This window comes from Drosophila takahashii, chromosome 2R (assembly GCF_030179915.1).
Source record: "Drosophila takahashii strain IR98-3 E-12201 chromosome 2R, DtakHiC1v2, whole genome shotgun sequence".
NCBI lineage: Eukaryota > Metazoa > Arthropoda > Insecta > Diptera > Drosophilidae > Drosophila > Drosophila takahashii.
In genome coordinates, this window is record NC_091679.1 from 20,125,022 (window position 1) to 20,140,805 (window position 15,784).

The window sequence follows — 15,784 nt, forward strand, 5'->3', positions numbered from 1 at the left end:
TTACTCGTAGAGTAAAAGGGTATATTAGATTCGTGCAAAAGTATGTAACAAGTAGAAGGAAGCGTTTCCGACCCTATAAACTATATATATTCTTGATCAGGATCACTAGCCGAGTCGATTTAGCCATGTCCGTCTGTCCGTCTGTCCGTCTGTCCGTCTGTCCGTCTGTCTGTCTGTATGAACGCTGAGATGTCGGAAACTACAAAAGCTAGAAGGTTGAGATTTTCCACGCATATTCTTGGGCTTCCTACGCAGCGCAAGTTTATTTTAGCCGAGTGCCACGCCCCCTCTAACGCCCACAATCGCCCACTAACGATTTTAAAATGTGTCTGGCGCCCACACCTTTTAAGATTTCCGAGAAGTATAAATGCAATTCTGTCGTGCATATTTATACCTATCGAAATGTACAAGACATTTTTCAAATCGGACCATTCATTAAAAAGTTATACGCAATCAAAATTTCTATATCTATCTCCCTCGCACTCCCTTTAGCTGAGTTACGATTATTAGTCGGGACACCAACCCGACTAGTGAGTGACGGGTATTAGATAGTCGGGACACGAACCCGACTATAGCGTTCTCTCTTGTTTTATATAATTTTGTGCACGAATGTGTGTTCCCATCACTACATCAATTTATTTATGAAACCAAAGTGTATTTGGCGCGCAAAAATGCCGTATGTACGTAAACAAACGGCATATACATATGCACAATATATAGTCAATGTTTGTACATGCGCAATTTTTGCGCGCCAAATATGTACATGAGGGTTTCATAAATACATTAATGAAGTGATACGTGCAAACACACAAAAAAAAAACTTGGTAAAATCAACTGTAATAATTGTCAAACAGGCCCCAACCAGCAAAATTGTCAATTCTACTAAGTAAATTGTCATTTCACAACAACAAAATACACACAATTAGCAAAGACACAAACCCAAAGCAAAAACAAAATACACGTAACTATTTTAATAGTTACGTAACTATCTTTGTTGGTCAATTTTACCAAGCAAATTTTTTTGTGTGTACAATTATTCATGCCGCGTGTTTTCAAAATATATACACAAAATTATAACATTTAAATTTAAATGAAATGAAAAGATATTGTTTGATTAAGACGACTAAAAACGGAAAACTAGTCTTATTTTAAGTTTAAATGATTACATTGAATAAAACAAAAAAATTATAAAAAATAAAAAAACAATATATTTACCTTTTACCTATACCTAGGTACTGGAATATTTAAGTACCTTTACCTTACCTAGGTATTTATTTTGGCCCAATACCTTTTACCTTATCTATGTAAAAAAACTCAGTACCTTTCCCAACACTGATTCTGGATCAGCACCAATAGCCGAGTCTATCTAGCCATGTCCGTCTGTCCGTTTCTATGCGAACTAGTCTCTCAGTTTTAAAGCCATCGCGATGAAATTTTCCCGAAAATCTTCTTTCTATTGCAGGTAGTACATACACTACTGGTCAAAAGAATAAGTTCACACGTTACACCCTCACTTGCTAATAGATATCTCTATAGTTATTGAAGCCAGACCTCCCAAACCTTTTTATTTGGAAAGGTTATTCTGTTCTGCAATATTTAAATAAACAATGGATACAGTAAAACCTGTCTAATCCATGTTAGCCCGACATTTATGCGATAGGTCGGTTTTGGTGTGGTCAAAATAATAAGTACACTTGTGTTACTTATAAATTTTAAAATATTAAATCTAGAATGGGGCTACGGTTAGTATTTTATCTTAAGTTAGGATCATGTTTATAAGAAGTCTGGGCCAATTGGACGATCCAAAAAGTTTCCAAGCCTGGATTTGGTTATTTCAAAGTCATCTTCCATGCTAAAATCTGATTTGCAGTTTAAAAGGAACACTTAACACTTAAGTATGGCTTGTGATTACCTAAAATTTCCTTAAAAATACTACTCTGAATAAATAAAATCGATTTGGAAAAAAATGAGTACTTACACCGTAAAAAATAAGGAAAAAGGGTAAATAAATAAGAAAAAACCAAAGTTATATGCGGTTTTAATTTAATTTAATTAAAAAAAAAATAGTTAAATTATAAATTCTTAATTTTTTTATTTTTATTTTCATAGTAGATAAAACGATTAAAAAAATGAGATATGTTTCATTAAGATTATATATATGATTTTTTAGCAAACGTTAGAAAAGCATACTTGTTTTTTATAGCAAACCCGGGAACTTTGAAATTCAATTACAAGAGAACCATGGCTGACCGCCAAGTTCTTTTTGCACGTAAATTCTTAAGAAATCGCGGTCCATCGAGGATAATTTTTCGCGAATTTCGGGGGTGAGCCCGCTAATATATAATATAGTGCCTTAAATTTTTTTCGCCTTCTTCGCAGTCTTTCTTTTACTTTCTTTTTTAAATGCACTACTTTAAAATACTTCCTATTCGGGAATACTTCAGCTGAGAGATTTCTAGGCCATAAAAGGTTATTAAAGAAAAAACGTGGAACTTTACCTCAATGGTGGTGCAGAAAAGTGTTCATTAAAACTATTTAAATTAAAAAAAAATTTTTATAGGAACTTATTTAAACAATAAAATAATTTTATAGGAACTCATTTAAACAATATATTAATTTTATAGGAACTCATTAAAACGTAATTACTTTGATTGAAAATATGAGAAAAGCACCCTTGTTTTTTATAGCAAACCCGGGAACTTTGAAATTCAATTTCAAGCATAGCTCGCAAATAACAGTTGACCGATTTGAGCGGATCCCAAAAAAGTGTTTTTCTCGGAGACTTTGAGCAAAGAATCGGAGAGCAACCGATTGAATTGTTCGTACAAAATTTTTGCTCGCACTCAGACGATGAGCAGTTTTATCGGATTTCTTTTCCTCGGCTCCCTCACTGACCGATTGCTCTTGAGCGACGATTCAAAAGTCTTTTGCGCATGAGTGTGGGCCATGGCAAGAAATCAAGAAATCGCGGTCCATCGAGGATAATTTTTTCGCGAATTTCGGGGGTGAGCCCGCTAATATATGGTATTACCAACATTTTAAGTAGGCATACTTGCAAGGGTATATAAACTTCGAAGCTAACTTCCTTTCTTGTTATACCCTTGCAGAGGGTATTATGATTTCAGTCAGAAGTTTGCAACGCAGTGAAGGAGACGTTACCGACCCCATAAAGTATATATATTCTTGATCAGCATCACTAGACGAGTCGATCTAGCCATGTCCGTCTGTCTGTCTGTCCGTCTGTTTCTACGCAAACTAGTCTCTTAGTTTTTGAGCTAAACTTTCCCAAAAGTCTTCTTTCTATTGCAGGTAGTATATATGTCGGAACCGACCGGATCGGACTATATCTTATAGCTGCCATAGAAAGGAAACGTTAAAAATTTTTAGCTTCGGTGTTTTTTCAAATATTACCTTCTACTTTTGGGAATATTATTTTTTATATATTTCTGAATTTCGAATTAAATATTTAAAAATCGGATCAATATTTCATATAGCTGCCATAGGAACGGTCAAAAAATTAAATGGAAATTATTAGGAAAGAAAATTATATCTTTGTTGATTTTTATTACATTCTCTTCTACTCTGGGTTATGACTATTTTTTAATACTATATCATATAGCTGCCATAGAAACGATCGATTATTTAGTAAAATAATAGGAAATTTAACATTTTTTAATTTGCAAATTAGTAGAATGATCTGCAAGGGTATATATGCTTCGGCTTGCCGAAGCTAGCTTCCTTTCTTGTTTTTAATCTTTTTTTGGCTCATAAAAAAAGTTTGAAGTTGCAACCGTGCATATAGCTGTAGGTGCATTATTATATTAAATGCAACTACTACTTTATAAACGGAGGAGCCACAAAAATCGATAATATTAAATTCGGGCAGAGTTCTTACGCGATCGATTCCCCCGAATTCTGCATTATGCGATTTCTGGGGCATCGGGGTGCCTTTTCTTGCCCGGTTGATAATATCAACTTGATATCACAGGCCGACAATGCTTTTGGTGCAGCCCTATGGGTATTAAATTGTGTTAGTATAGACGTATATCTGCATACTTAGTTTTCGCGTTTAACGGGTGTTACTTTTCCCGTTCTTACGAAAAAAATTCTATAAATTCCATCCTTCAAAGTACAATAGTGGGATTTATCTCAAAAATTCGGGAAAAGACGCCTCTAGATGCCTGTCAAATATTTTACGGCAAATATTTTTCCTTGTATTTTTTTAAACCTGTCCACCGCATCAAAATGGTTGTGAATAGAGATGAACAAATTACTTCAATGGCTCATGGGCTTTGATGACTCAAATAATGATGGAATCTTAAATGCAATTATGTAGAAGGGCATTTAAGCTATTTTTATACCCGTTACTCGTAGAGTAAAAGGGTATATTAGATTCGTGCAAAAGTATTTAACAAGTAGAAGGAAGCGTTTCCGACCCTATAAAGTATATATATTCTTGATCAGGGTCACTAGCCGAGTCGATCTAGCCATGTCCGTCTGTCCGTCTGTATAAAACTACAAAAGCTAGAAGGTTGAGATTTTCCACACATATTCTTGGGCCTCCTACGCAGCGCAAGTTTATTTCAGCCGAGCGCCACGCCCCCTCTAACGCCCACAATCGCCCACTAACGATTTTAAAATGTGTCCTGCGCCCACATCTTTAAAGATTTCCGAGAAGTATGAATGCAATTTTGTTGTGTATATTTATCAAATAAAAACACCTCTTAACGAGGTAAAAAACTAGTGACGATCGCGCCTTCAACATACAAAAGTTCTGATATCAACATTTGTGACGAAAAATTATTACACTCGTCATTAAATAGACTTTCAAATATTTTCTCATTTATCCCCACCGGCCCCAACAGCTCCAAATTTCGAAATTTTCACTTTTTCACTTTTACCGCTCTCTCTCCCAAGCTAATTGATTTTCTTAAAGTCTTGGTATGCAATCCTGTTAGTTTTCGCAATACCTTTTGATAGGTGTATCATTCATTATGATCGGACCATCACAGTAGATTTTCATTTCTTCGTGTATATATAGTAGTCGCCTTCGCACACTCTCCTGGTGCGCTTCGTCACTACATGGACTGCCGTCCATAGTGATACCTATCAAAATGTAAAAGACATTTTTCAAATCGGACCATTCATTAAAAATCTCCCTCGCATTCCCTTTAGCTCTGCTACGATTATAGTCGGGACACGAACCCGAGTACAGCGTTCGCACTTCCTTTAGCTGAGTGACGGGTATTAAATAGTCGGGACACCAACCCGACTATAGCGTTCTCTCTTGTTTGGCATTGGATTTAATACAATTGAGTACAGACCCTCGAAGATATCTTAAATCAAAGCATTAAATGTTGATATTTTTTTCAAACCGCGATTGCACAAATACCACCCGTTAAACGCGAAAACTGAGTATGCAGATAGGCTTATATACGTCTATATTAACATATTTTAATGCCCATAGGCCTGCACCTTTTAATAAAGTCCATTTTGTTGTCCTGTGTAATGCTTAACTCAGTCTTGGCAGACAGTAAAAATGCCTTGTATATCAATTGGACGTGTTCTGATTATTTCCAACTGAAACTGATAAAAAGAAATACTTGCAATCTGGTCGGAAGAAAGATCTATATATATATAACAGTTTATTTATGGCTAGCGAATTTTTTAAGTTTTAAGTTATCTCAGCTCTTAATTCGGGCGTATTTCATATGTACAGCTTGTCAAGTAATTGTTCGCAAAAGGGAAAATGGCATAGAAACTCGTTTTTAGATGGGAAATCTAGATACTAGATTTTTATACCCTTGCAGAGGGTATTATGATTTCAGTCAGAAGTTTGCAACGCAGTGAAGGAGACGTTTCCGACCCCATAAAGTATATATATTCTTGATCAGCATCACAAGACGAGTCGATCTAGCCATGTCCGTCTGTCCGTCTGTCCGTCTGTCCGTCTGTCCGTCTGTCCGTCCGTCTGTCCGTCTGTCCGTCTGTCTGTTTCTACGCAAACTAGTCTCTCAGTTTTTAAGCTATCAGGATGAAACTTTCCCAAAAGTCTTCTTTCTATTGCAGGTAGTATATATGTCGGAGCCGACCGGATCGGACAACTATATCTTATAGCTCCCATAGGAACAATCGGAAAAAAAAAACTTTAAAAAATTCTAGCTTCGGTGTTTTTTGAAATATTACCTTCTACTTTTGGGGATGTTATTTTTTAAATATATCTGAATTTCGAATTAATTATTTAAAAAATCGGACTACTATATCATATAGCTGCCATAGGAACGATCGGAAAATTAATGGAAAAGTAATAGGAAATAAATTCTAGCTTCTTTAGATTTTATTGTATTATCTTCTACTCTAGGATATGACACTTTTTAAATATTTCCGAATTTCAATTTTAATTTGATCAAAATCGGACGACTATATCATATAGCTGCCATAGGAACGATCGGAAAATTAATGAGAAATATTAGAAAATTGAACATTTTTGCGATTTGTTAATTAATAGGAATGATCTGCAAGGGTATATAAGCTTCGGCTGGCCGAAGCTAGCTTCCTTTCTTGTTTAATTTGGTTCTTTTGGAATGTTGTTTATTAAACTATTATCTTACCGATTGCATCAAAACATTTTCATTTTTTACCCTAAAACACCCTAAAAACCAAGAAAAACTAAAAAATTGCAAATATTCGGCTGTCAATTGTTTGCAAAATGCAAACAGTTATTTGACTTATAGCTATAGCTTGAAAACGGCTAAAGTTATTCTACTAATTTTTGGTGGGGTCCTCGTGGTGTCTGCCCTGCATTTAAACAACCCGGAATTGACCGTCTAAGAACATTTTTAATTATACTTTTTAAGGATTTTCTTCCAAAAAACTTTTGCAGGTGATTTATATATATATTTTTTTTTTATTTTGTAAGAAATGTGCAAATGTCCAAAAATCCAAAAATCCGGATCGGACCACTATATCTTATGGCTGCCATAGGAATAATTAACAAAATAATAGAAAAAACTTTATAGAAAGTAGGCTTTTTTATTTTTGACAATGTAAAAACAACATTTTAGGTAGGCATACCTGCAAGGGTATATGTATATGTAAACTTCGGCTGGCCAAAGTTAACTTCCTTTCTTGTTTTTTTTTTTGATTATTGTTAACAAAAGGGAAACGAACAACATGGCATACTCAGTTTTTTGAATGTCCTTCAATAAAGGAGCAATTTGCAATTTGTGTATAAAGACTTAAGTGGCACACTGTATGAACATTGAAATTAATTCCACCCGAACTTAGCTTAGCTATTTCCGTGGCACTATTTTCTACAAAAGTTGCGGGAGAACTAGAAATGAGAATTAGGGCTTTTAGAGAACATTATCTTATCACACTGCCTCAAACCCAGCACTGCAATACAAAAGCAAATCAAAATAAACCAAGGGGTGGCGGAAAACGTGCATTGACCTTATCAACAGGTTTGAGTTTACGTAATGAACTTGATTGCGACTCTCTTTCTCTGACATGTTTCCCTTTCAACAGCAAAGTTCTTTTGAAAAAGAGCGATCAAAACTAAGCGCCCACTTCTCACGGATTCACTCTCAATCACATATACATATACATACATGTATGTATTTTGTATTCTTGTAAACACAGCTAAGAACAATGTATGTATGTAGTTATGAATTATAGTTATCATGTACGACAAGAAGAAATATTTGGTCGGTATCCAAGTGACACAGAAATGTCTTTCAACTAAATTCGATTGAATTTCAACCGCCTTTGGATGGAGAATATTCCTGTGCCGGCTTGTGTTTCTATTATATTACTTTGCAAAAGTTCGCTTTCTGTCCCCAGCGGTAGAGATTGGTATTGGCAGATTATGTACGTAAACAGTAGAAATTGGAGAACAATATTTACAATTGTCTTTAATATTCCGCTGCTGGCCGATTGATCTTATATTCACTTTGAACACTTCACGTTTTCTTGCTTGTTTCGGAGGAAATTACATTGGATTCCACCGCACTTTACACTGTCCCTCGCACTGCTAAATTTAAAATTTTCGATCGTGAGCGACTGTGTTTTTACTGGCGCTCTTACCGACGCGTGAAGTTCAACTAACAGCAGCGACGGCAACGACAACTCATTTGGCCCGCATGCAGAGCGAGTGGAAAAACGAGTGAATCTTTTCTGTGCGAGCATCTCGCTCTCAGCTAAGTGCTAATCAGCGGAGGTCGGGCAGTTCCCCTTTAGACTGGCGACGCTTGAGTGATTCTCGAGCGATTTCAAAAATGAAAACCCTTTTAACCCTTGCATTTATGATTTTTGTTCAAAGTTTACAATGCACTGGGCCAACCTAAAGACTTTTTGTTCTTCTAACCGTCTGTCCGTTTCTGTGCGAAAGTTCCCAAAAGTCTTTTTCCGATCGCAGATAGTACAATTTAAAAACCGAATCTAAAATACCGATTGATCTCGAGAGAAAGATAAGGTTAAATAAACAGTAAGCACATACTTTAAGTGCAAGGGTATACAAGTTAACTTCCTTTCTTATTCGGGGGTGTCACAGAAACCGGCGACGGATTTGGGGACCGTTGATGTCACCGGAATTCGACAGATTTCTTTTTTTCGGAAAATTTAGAGTACTTGCGAAGGCATAAACTGCGAGAGGCTATAATGCAGAGGAGATCCTTACAAGCGGTTTAACTTATTGGCCAGGCCCTCCCGAGCAGTGGTCACAAGAACGCGGCCGCCCTGAGTAAATGAAATGAATCGCAAGAATATGGCATGTAGTGCTGCTGAATGACGTTATCAACGTTTATTTGTTTAAATTAATAATAAACCAAAAATGTTTACTTTCAGTTTCTTCTTCTTCTTTCTTATCCGTCAAAAAAAAGGATATTTTTCACTGTTGTCAACTTTTTGTAAGGGCGGCATGTTTTTATTAATTTCTCAATAACTACAACTTTTTATACCCTTGCAGAGGGTATTATGATTTCAGTCAGAAGTTTGCAACGCAGTGAAGGAGACATTTCCGACCCCATAAAGTATATATATTCTTGATCAGCATCACAAGACGAGTCGATCTAGCCATGTCCGTCTGTCCGTCCGTCTGTCCGTCTGTCCGTCCGTCTGTCCGTCTGTCCGTCCGTCTGTCCGTCCGTTTCTACGCAAACTAGTCTCTCAGTTTTAAAGCTATCGGGATGAAACTTTCGTAAATGTCGTATTTCTTCTGCAGGTAGTATATATGTCGGAACCAACCGGATCGGACAACTATATCTTATAGCTCCCATAGGAAGGATCAAAAAAAAAAACGCAAACAAATTATAGCTCCGATGTTTTTTGAAATTTTACCTTCTTCTCTTGGGAATATTTTTTTTTATATATTTCTGAATTTCGGTTTTTTTGTTTTTTAAATCGGATCACTATATCATATAGCTGCCATAGGAACGGTCGAAAAATTAAATGGAAATTAATGGTAAAAAAATTATATCTTTGTTGGTTTTTATTACATTTCCTTCTACTCTGGGATATGACTATTTTTAAATATTTTCAAATTTCGATTTTAATTTTTAAAAGATCGAACTGCTATATCATATAGCTGTGATAGAAACGATCGAAAAATTAATGTGAAATAATAAGAAATTTAACATTTTTGCGATTTGTAAATTAATAGAATGATCTGCAAGGGTATATAAGCTTCGGCTTGCCGAAGCTAGCTTCCTTTCTTGTTTAACATGAAATTATTACCACAAATAAGGTTTATTTTGAACTAAAATTTTAAGTTCCTTTGAATAAATTATTCGTTAACACAGCATTTCGGTAACTACTTCGAAATTTGGTATTTCAAATGTCGAGCTAGTTGGTACCACTGCCAGGTTGGACGGTTTGCCGACGGTTTTTATACCCGTTACTCGTAGAGTAAAAGGGTATATTAGATTCGTGCAAAAGTATGTAACAAGTAGAAGGAAGCGTTTCCGACCCTATAAACTATATATATTCTTGATCAGGATCACTAGCCGAGTCGATTTAGCCATGTCCGTCTGTCCGTCTGTCCGTCTGTCCGTCTGTCTGTCTGTATGAACGCTGAGATCTCGGAAACTACAAAAGCTAGAAGGTTGAGATTTTCCACGCATATTCTTGGGCTTCCTACGCAGCGCAAGTTTATTTTAGCCGAGTGCCACGCCCCCTCTAACGCCCACAATCGCCCACTAACGATTTTAAAATGTGTCTGGCGCCCACACCTTTTAAGATTTCCGAGAAGTATAAATGCAATTCTGTCGTGCATATTTATACCTATCGAAATGTACAAGACATTTTTCAAATCGGACCATTCATTAAAAAGTTATACGCAATCAAAATTTCTATATCTATCTCCCTCGCACTCCCTTTAGCTGAGTTACGATTATTAGTCGGGACACCAACCCGACTAGTGAGTGACGGGTATTAGATAGTCGGGACACGAACCCGACTATAGCGTTCTCTCTTGTTTTCACCTAATTTTTTCGAGAGCTTTTAATAAAGCATATTTTTAAATAATACCCGAAGTAAATATACAGTTGCGGTAAAAATAATTGTAGTGCCGGTCGCGCACAGAGTTTTTTATCAATACTTTCTCTATTTCTTCACATATCCAACTTATTCTTTCGCAGAAGTAACAATAATTATCTGTTCTATAAAAACGTGCAGTTTTGTTAGGATATCGCCTCTCTTTGTATTCCTTTTCACCAGGACCGTAACTGTTATAGGTTTTATTTTAAAAATCACACTTTAACAGTTATTTTCTGATTTGTAAAGTAAAACTCAAAGAATAACTGTTATTTTTTTAGTTCTATAATAAAAGTTGACAAATAACAGTTATTCGTCGTGATCAAAAATAAAACTCAAACTTGATTTATAGCGATTTTGTGGGTAAAATAAATTTAAAAACAAGAAAGGAAGCTAGCTTCGGCCAGCCGAAGCTTATATACCCTTGCAGATCATTCCCATTAATTAACAAATCGCAAAAATGTTAAATTTTCTAATATTTCTCATTAATTTTCCGATCGTTCCTTTGGCAGCTATATGATATAGTCGTCCGATTTTGATCAAATTGAAATTGAAATTCGGAAATATTTAAAAAGAGTCATATCCTAGAGTAGAAGATAATACAATAAAAACCAAAGAAGCTAGAATTTATTTCCTATTACTTTTCCATTTATTTTCCGTTCGTTCCTATGGCAGCAATATGATATAGTGGTCCGATTTTTTAAATAATTAATTCGAAATTCAGAAATATTTAAAAAATAACATCTCCAAAAGTAGAAGGTAATATTTCAAAAAACACCGAAGCTAGAATTTGTTAAAGTTTTTTTTTCCGATCCTTCCTATGGGAGCTATAAGATATAGTTGTCCGATCCGGCTCGCTCCGACATATGTACTACCTGCAATAGAAAGAAGACTTTCGGGAAAGTTTCATCGCGATAGCTTTAAAACTGAGAGACTAGTTCGCATAGAAACGGACAGACGAACAGGCGGACAGACGGACAGACGGACATGGCTAGAAAGACTCGGCTATTGGTGGTGATCAAGAATATATATACTTTATGGGGTCGGAAACGTCTCCTTCGCTGCGTTGCAAACTTCTGGCTGAAATCATAATACCCTCTGCAAGGGTATAAAAACAACACAAAGGCCGTGGCGTCACAGAAACCACCGGGTATAATTCCGAAAATAGATTTTTGTATTTTCTAAATTTGAGAAATTTTTTTTGTTATTTAAAAAATATTTGTCTATACTTAAAAAAAACCGTATTTCTATTTTTTAGAAAACCTTCATTTCTAAATTCTAAGAAAAAATTTGTTACTTTCTAGCAAAATATTTCTAAATTTTTAGAAAAAACGTCTTTAATTTTAAAAACCTACTTTCTTTAATATAGACAAAATCGCCAGTAAAGCAAATTCATAGGCGATTTTCTAAAACCAAGGGCGATTTCAGTCGATTTTTTTTTTGGGTGTGGTTGGTCTTCTTTGGTAGCCCTTCTCGTATAGGACAGGATTTCGTCTGGTGAAGCTCACTCGGCAGTGCTTCTGGTGTAGTTCGCCTTTTAGCAGGAGTTGCAAGTTGGGTAATTTCGACTGGCAGCGCTTCTCTGGTAGCGCATCTCTTATAGCCCAATAGCACCTCTACAATTCAGCATTCGTGTCATGTCCCAAAATAGGACTACGTGTGTCCGCGAAGTGGGCAGCGCCGGCTAGCTCAGAGCACTTGGGGTGTAGGTACTCCAACCCTGCCCACACACACGCAACAATATACAAACGGATGTTTGCACTTTGCAACACTACACGCAGCAACAACATATGGTCTTGCAACTGGCCAAAACATTGAGGAACAGCTACAAGATCACAAAACATATATCTATCACGAAACTACAACCCCCCCCATTTATTCCATTCCAGGTCACAGGACGCCTTCGGACATATCCTGGGCTTTTGGACAGTGAATCCAAAGCCTCAGCGCCCCCACCCAACCGTAGCAGCCATGGATGTTTCCGACTCCCCCTTGGACCGGTCACCGCAGGAAATTTTAGGACAGCCTACAAGTTCCCTCCCCCTCTAAATGGTAAACTACTCCGTATTCATATTATTATGACAAATTTATTTATTTATTGCGCATGTGAGCCATTCACTTCTAGTGTTTTCACTGATATTGTTTTTGTTGGCATTATTTTCGCATATTTATTTAATTACCCAAATTCACAAAGCAAACTAAACCTAAACACAACCGCAATTGTAATGCGGGATCCTTGTCAATCCCCAGGGGGGAAACCAATCCAGTGTTCGCGTCAAGTAGATTGCTAGTTATTGAAGTCTTGTCCCCCATTACAACACATGCCATTTCACGCTCAAAACAGGGGGGGGATCCCAAAAAGATTAGAGCTGGGCGAAAATTCCACTCCATTACCGACTTTTTGAAACATCCAACTGGATCCGATCCTGGAACAGTATAGCCTCGAGGAAAGAGACAACCAAGGCCAGGGTAGTGATCTAAGGAACTTTGTGATAGATTCCCAGAACCAGTTTCGGGCTGAAATGCAAAGGTTCATTAGCGACAAAATTGATAAAATATCAAAGACGGGTTTGCTGATTTGTTGAAGCAGGTCGAAAGGAAGACATCTCTATCGGGGGTTCAGAAACATCGACAGGAGCTCAGGGACTCCCTGCGGGCGGTCATCTTGGAACTCATCAGCCTGGGAATCAGCCAACAATACCGAACCGATGCAGGAATGACCCGGGAGTAAATCCTGGTCCATCCGGACAACGTCAGCAAATTTGTCCGTCGAACTACCGGCCGAATCTACAACAGCAAAGGTTGCATTTCCGATCAGGTTCTTCTTCCAGTGGAAGCAATCAACCCAGAGACACGGAAGGTCGTCAAGAGGCTGTTCGGCGGAATCCTGAGGGCTACGGGTATTCTCAACGAGGACACAGAGTAGATGAAGTCCAGTACGGCGGTATTCCAGACCAGAATTTCCAAGATACAAGGAGGCCCGGGAGCGCATTTTTAAGGACCATCAACTGGAGGGAATGACAGCGGTGACCAGACGAATTCACAAAGCTAGGCAACGCTTCAAGAAGAGAAAAATGGAAAGGCAGGAGGTCCATCGAACGTTATCACAATTAGAATCCTTTAAGAATCTCGACGACGATCCGAGACCCTACGCGACAGTGACTATAGCAGACCAGGAGATCTAAGGACTGCTGGATTCTGGAGCTTCCATTAGCGTTTTGGGTACCGGTTGCCAGGAGTTGGTGGATCGACTCGGATTAGATTGGTTGCCGTACAGAGGAAACGTGAAGACAGCGAACGGCGAAGATCAAACAATACTAGGCAAGGTTATCGTAAGAGTGGGTTTCCGGGAACGAGAGCCCGACATATGTTCTTATCTGTGTCCGGCATTAAAGCAACAATTATATTTGGGAGTCGACTTTTGGAAGGAGTTCAATATTGCTCCAGAACTATTTGGAGGCGGCGTCGAGGAATTGCTAGAGTCGAAATCAACGGAAGTTATAACGGTTGAACCCGAGCGTCATCAACTAACGAAGTCCCAGGAATCCCGACTCGCCAAGGTCCGAGAAGCTTTTCTGTCTTACGAAAAGGTCGGATTGGGACGAACTTAACTTCTATAGCACAAGATAGAACTGGAGGAGGGAGCTGTACCGGTGAAATCAAGGCACTATCCGAGGTCTCCGGCGAAACAGGCGGCGGTATATGCTGAAGTTGACGAGATGTTGCGGCTGGGCGTAATCGAGGAACGCATACTGGCAAATCGAGCTGGAGGAAGAGAGTCGACCGATTACCGCATTTACCGTACCTGGAAGAGACTTGTATCAGTTCGTCGTGATGCCTTTTGGACTTTGTAACGCGGGTCAAAGTCTGTGTCGTTTGATGGATAAGGTCATTCCATCCAAACTGCGGGAGAAAGTCTTTGTTTATCTTGACGATTTACTGATAGTAACCCCAGACTTTGAGTCACTTCTGTCCATTTTAGACGAAGTAGGAGAGTGTTTGAAAGCAGCAGGACTTACACTCGGGTTGCAAAGGTCACATTTCTGCTTCAAAGAATTGCGCTATCTGGGTTTGGCGGAGGGGAATTAAGAACAGATCCCGTAATCCGCGCGAGGTTCGAAGTTTGTTGGGTACAGCGGGATGGTACCGCAGGTTCATCCGTAACTTCGCAGAAATTTCCGCCCCCCTTACAGACACTTTGAAGAAGAATGGGAAATTCCACCTAACCTCCGCGGCTCAGCAAGCCATAGAAACCTTAAAAACGGCGCTTATGACGGCACCCGTGTTGAACCATCCGGATTTCTCACGCCACTTTTACTTACAATGCGATGCTTCCGACACGGGAGTTGGGGCTGTCTTATTCCAGCTGGATGATCAGGGAAACGAAAGACCTATTGAATATTTCTCAAAGAAGCTTAACAAATGCCAAAAGAATTACAGCGCCACGGAAAAGGAGTGTCTGGCGGCTATCTTGGGAGTGTAAATCGTTTCGACCGTACGTCGAAATGATGCCCTTTACCATTATAACAGATCACGCCAGTCTGAAGTAGTTAATGCCACTAAAGGACCTGGATGGGCGGCTTGCTCGTTGGTCATTAAAACTCCAGATCTATGACTTTGCTATAGAAGATAGGAAGGGCTCAGAGAACGTGGTAGCTGACACTCTCTCTAGGATGATAGAGTCAGTTGACCTGGAACTCTTACTGGGGTTCGAAACGACAAAATTCGAGTCTTCAGAGTATGCGGAGCTGAGAAAGAAGGTAGTAGCAAATGGGGAACGTTTCCCGGATCTCGTTGTGGATGGAGATTACGTGTTTATGCGATCCAAACGAGATAATGACAAAGCCGAAATGGGGGAATACTCCTGGAAACTGTGGATACCGGCTAGCCTTACAAGCACTCTGATAGAGCAGGTGCATTGTCCGAAAACTAGAGCTCATGGTGGAATGGCGAAAACTTTGAGTTGGCTGCGTCAGAGATTTCACTGGCCGGGAATGGTAAGCCAAGTCCGAGCGTACGTTAGGGACTGTGCGGTGTGCAAAGAAACCAAACCAACGAACTGCGGCCCTAAACCCGAAATTGGTGCAGAAACAGTAACCGTCAGACCATGCCAGAAAGTTTATATTGATTTTCTGGGAAAGTATCCAAGGTCGCGAGAAGGGAATTCTTATGTGTTCATAGTGGTCGATCACTTCTCGAAGTTCACATTCCTTAAGGGCATGCGGGAAGCAACCTCTGCAGGAGTAATCCGATT

At 38.5% G+C, this 15,784-nt stretch overlaps 1 protein-coding gene across 4 annotated transcripts in view; it reads right to left on the reverse strand.

The window, feature by feature from the left end:
- Positions 1 to 8,106, reverse strand: part of ZnT41F (Zinc transporter 41F) — an 83,627-nt gene extending 75,521 nt beyond the window's left edge. For 2 of the 4 annotated variants that reach the window (XM_044392707.2, XM_044392706.2), the window contains exon 1: positions 7,906 to 8,102. The gene's annotated coding sequence lies outside the window, so the exon portion shown is untranslated. Of the gene's footprint in view, positions 1 to 7,905 lie in introns of all 4 variants that reach the window. The other 2 variants (XR_011417878.1, XM_044392708.2) reach the window with 2 other exon arrangements.
- Between the last annotated feature and the right edge of the window lie 7,678 nt (positions 8,107 to 15,784).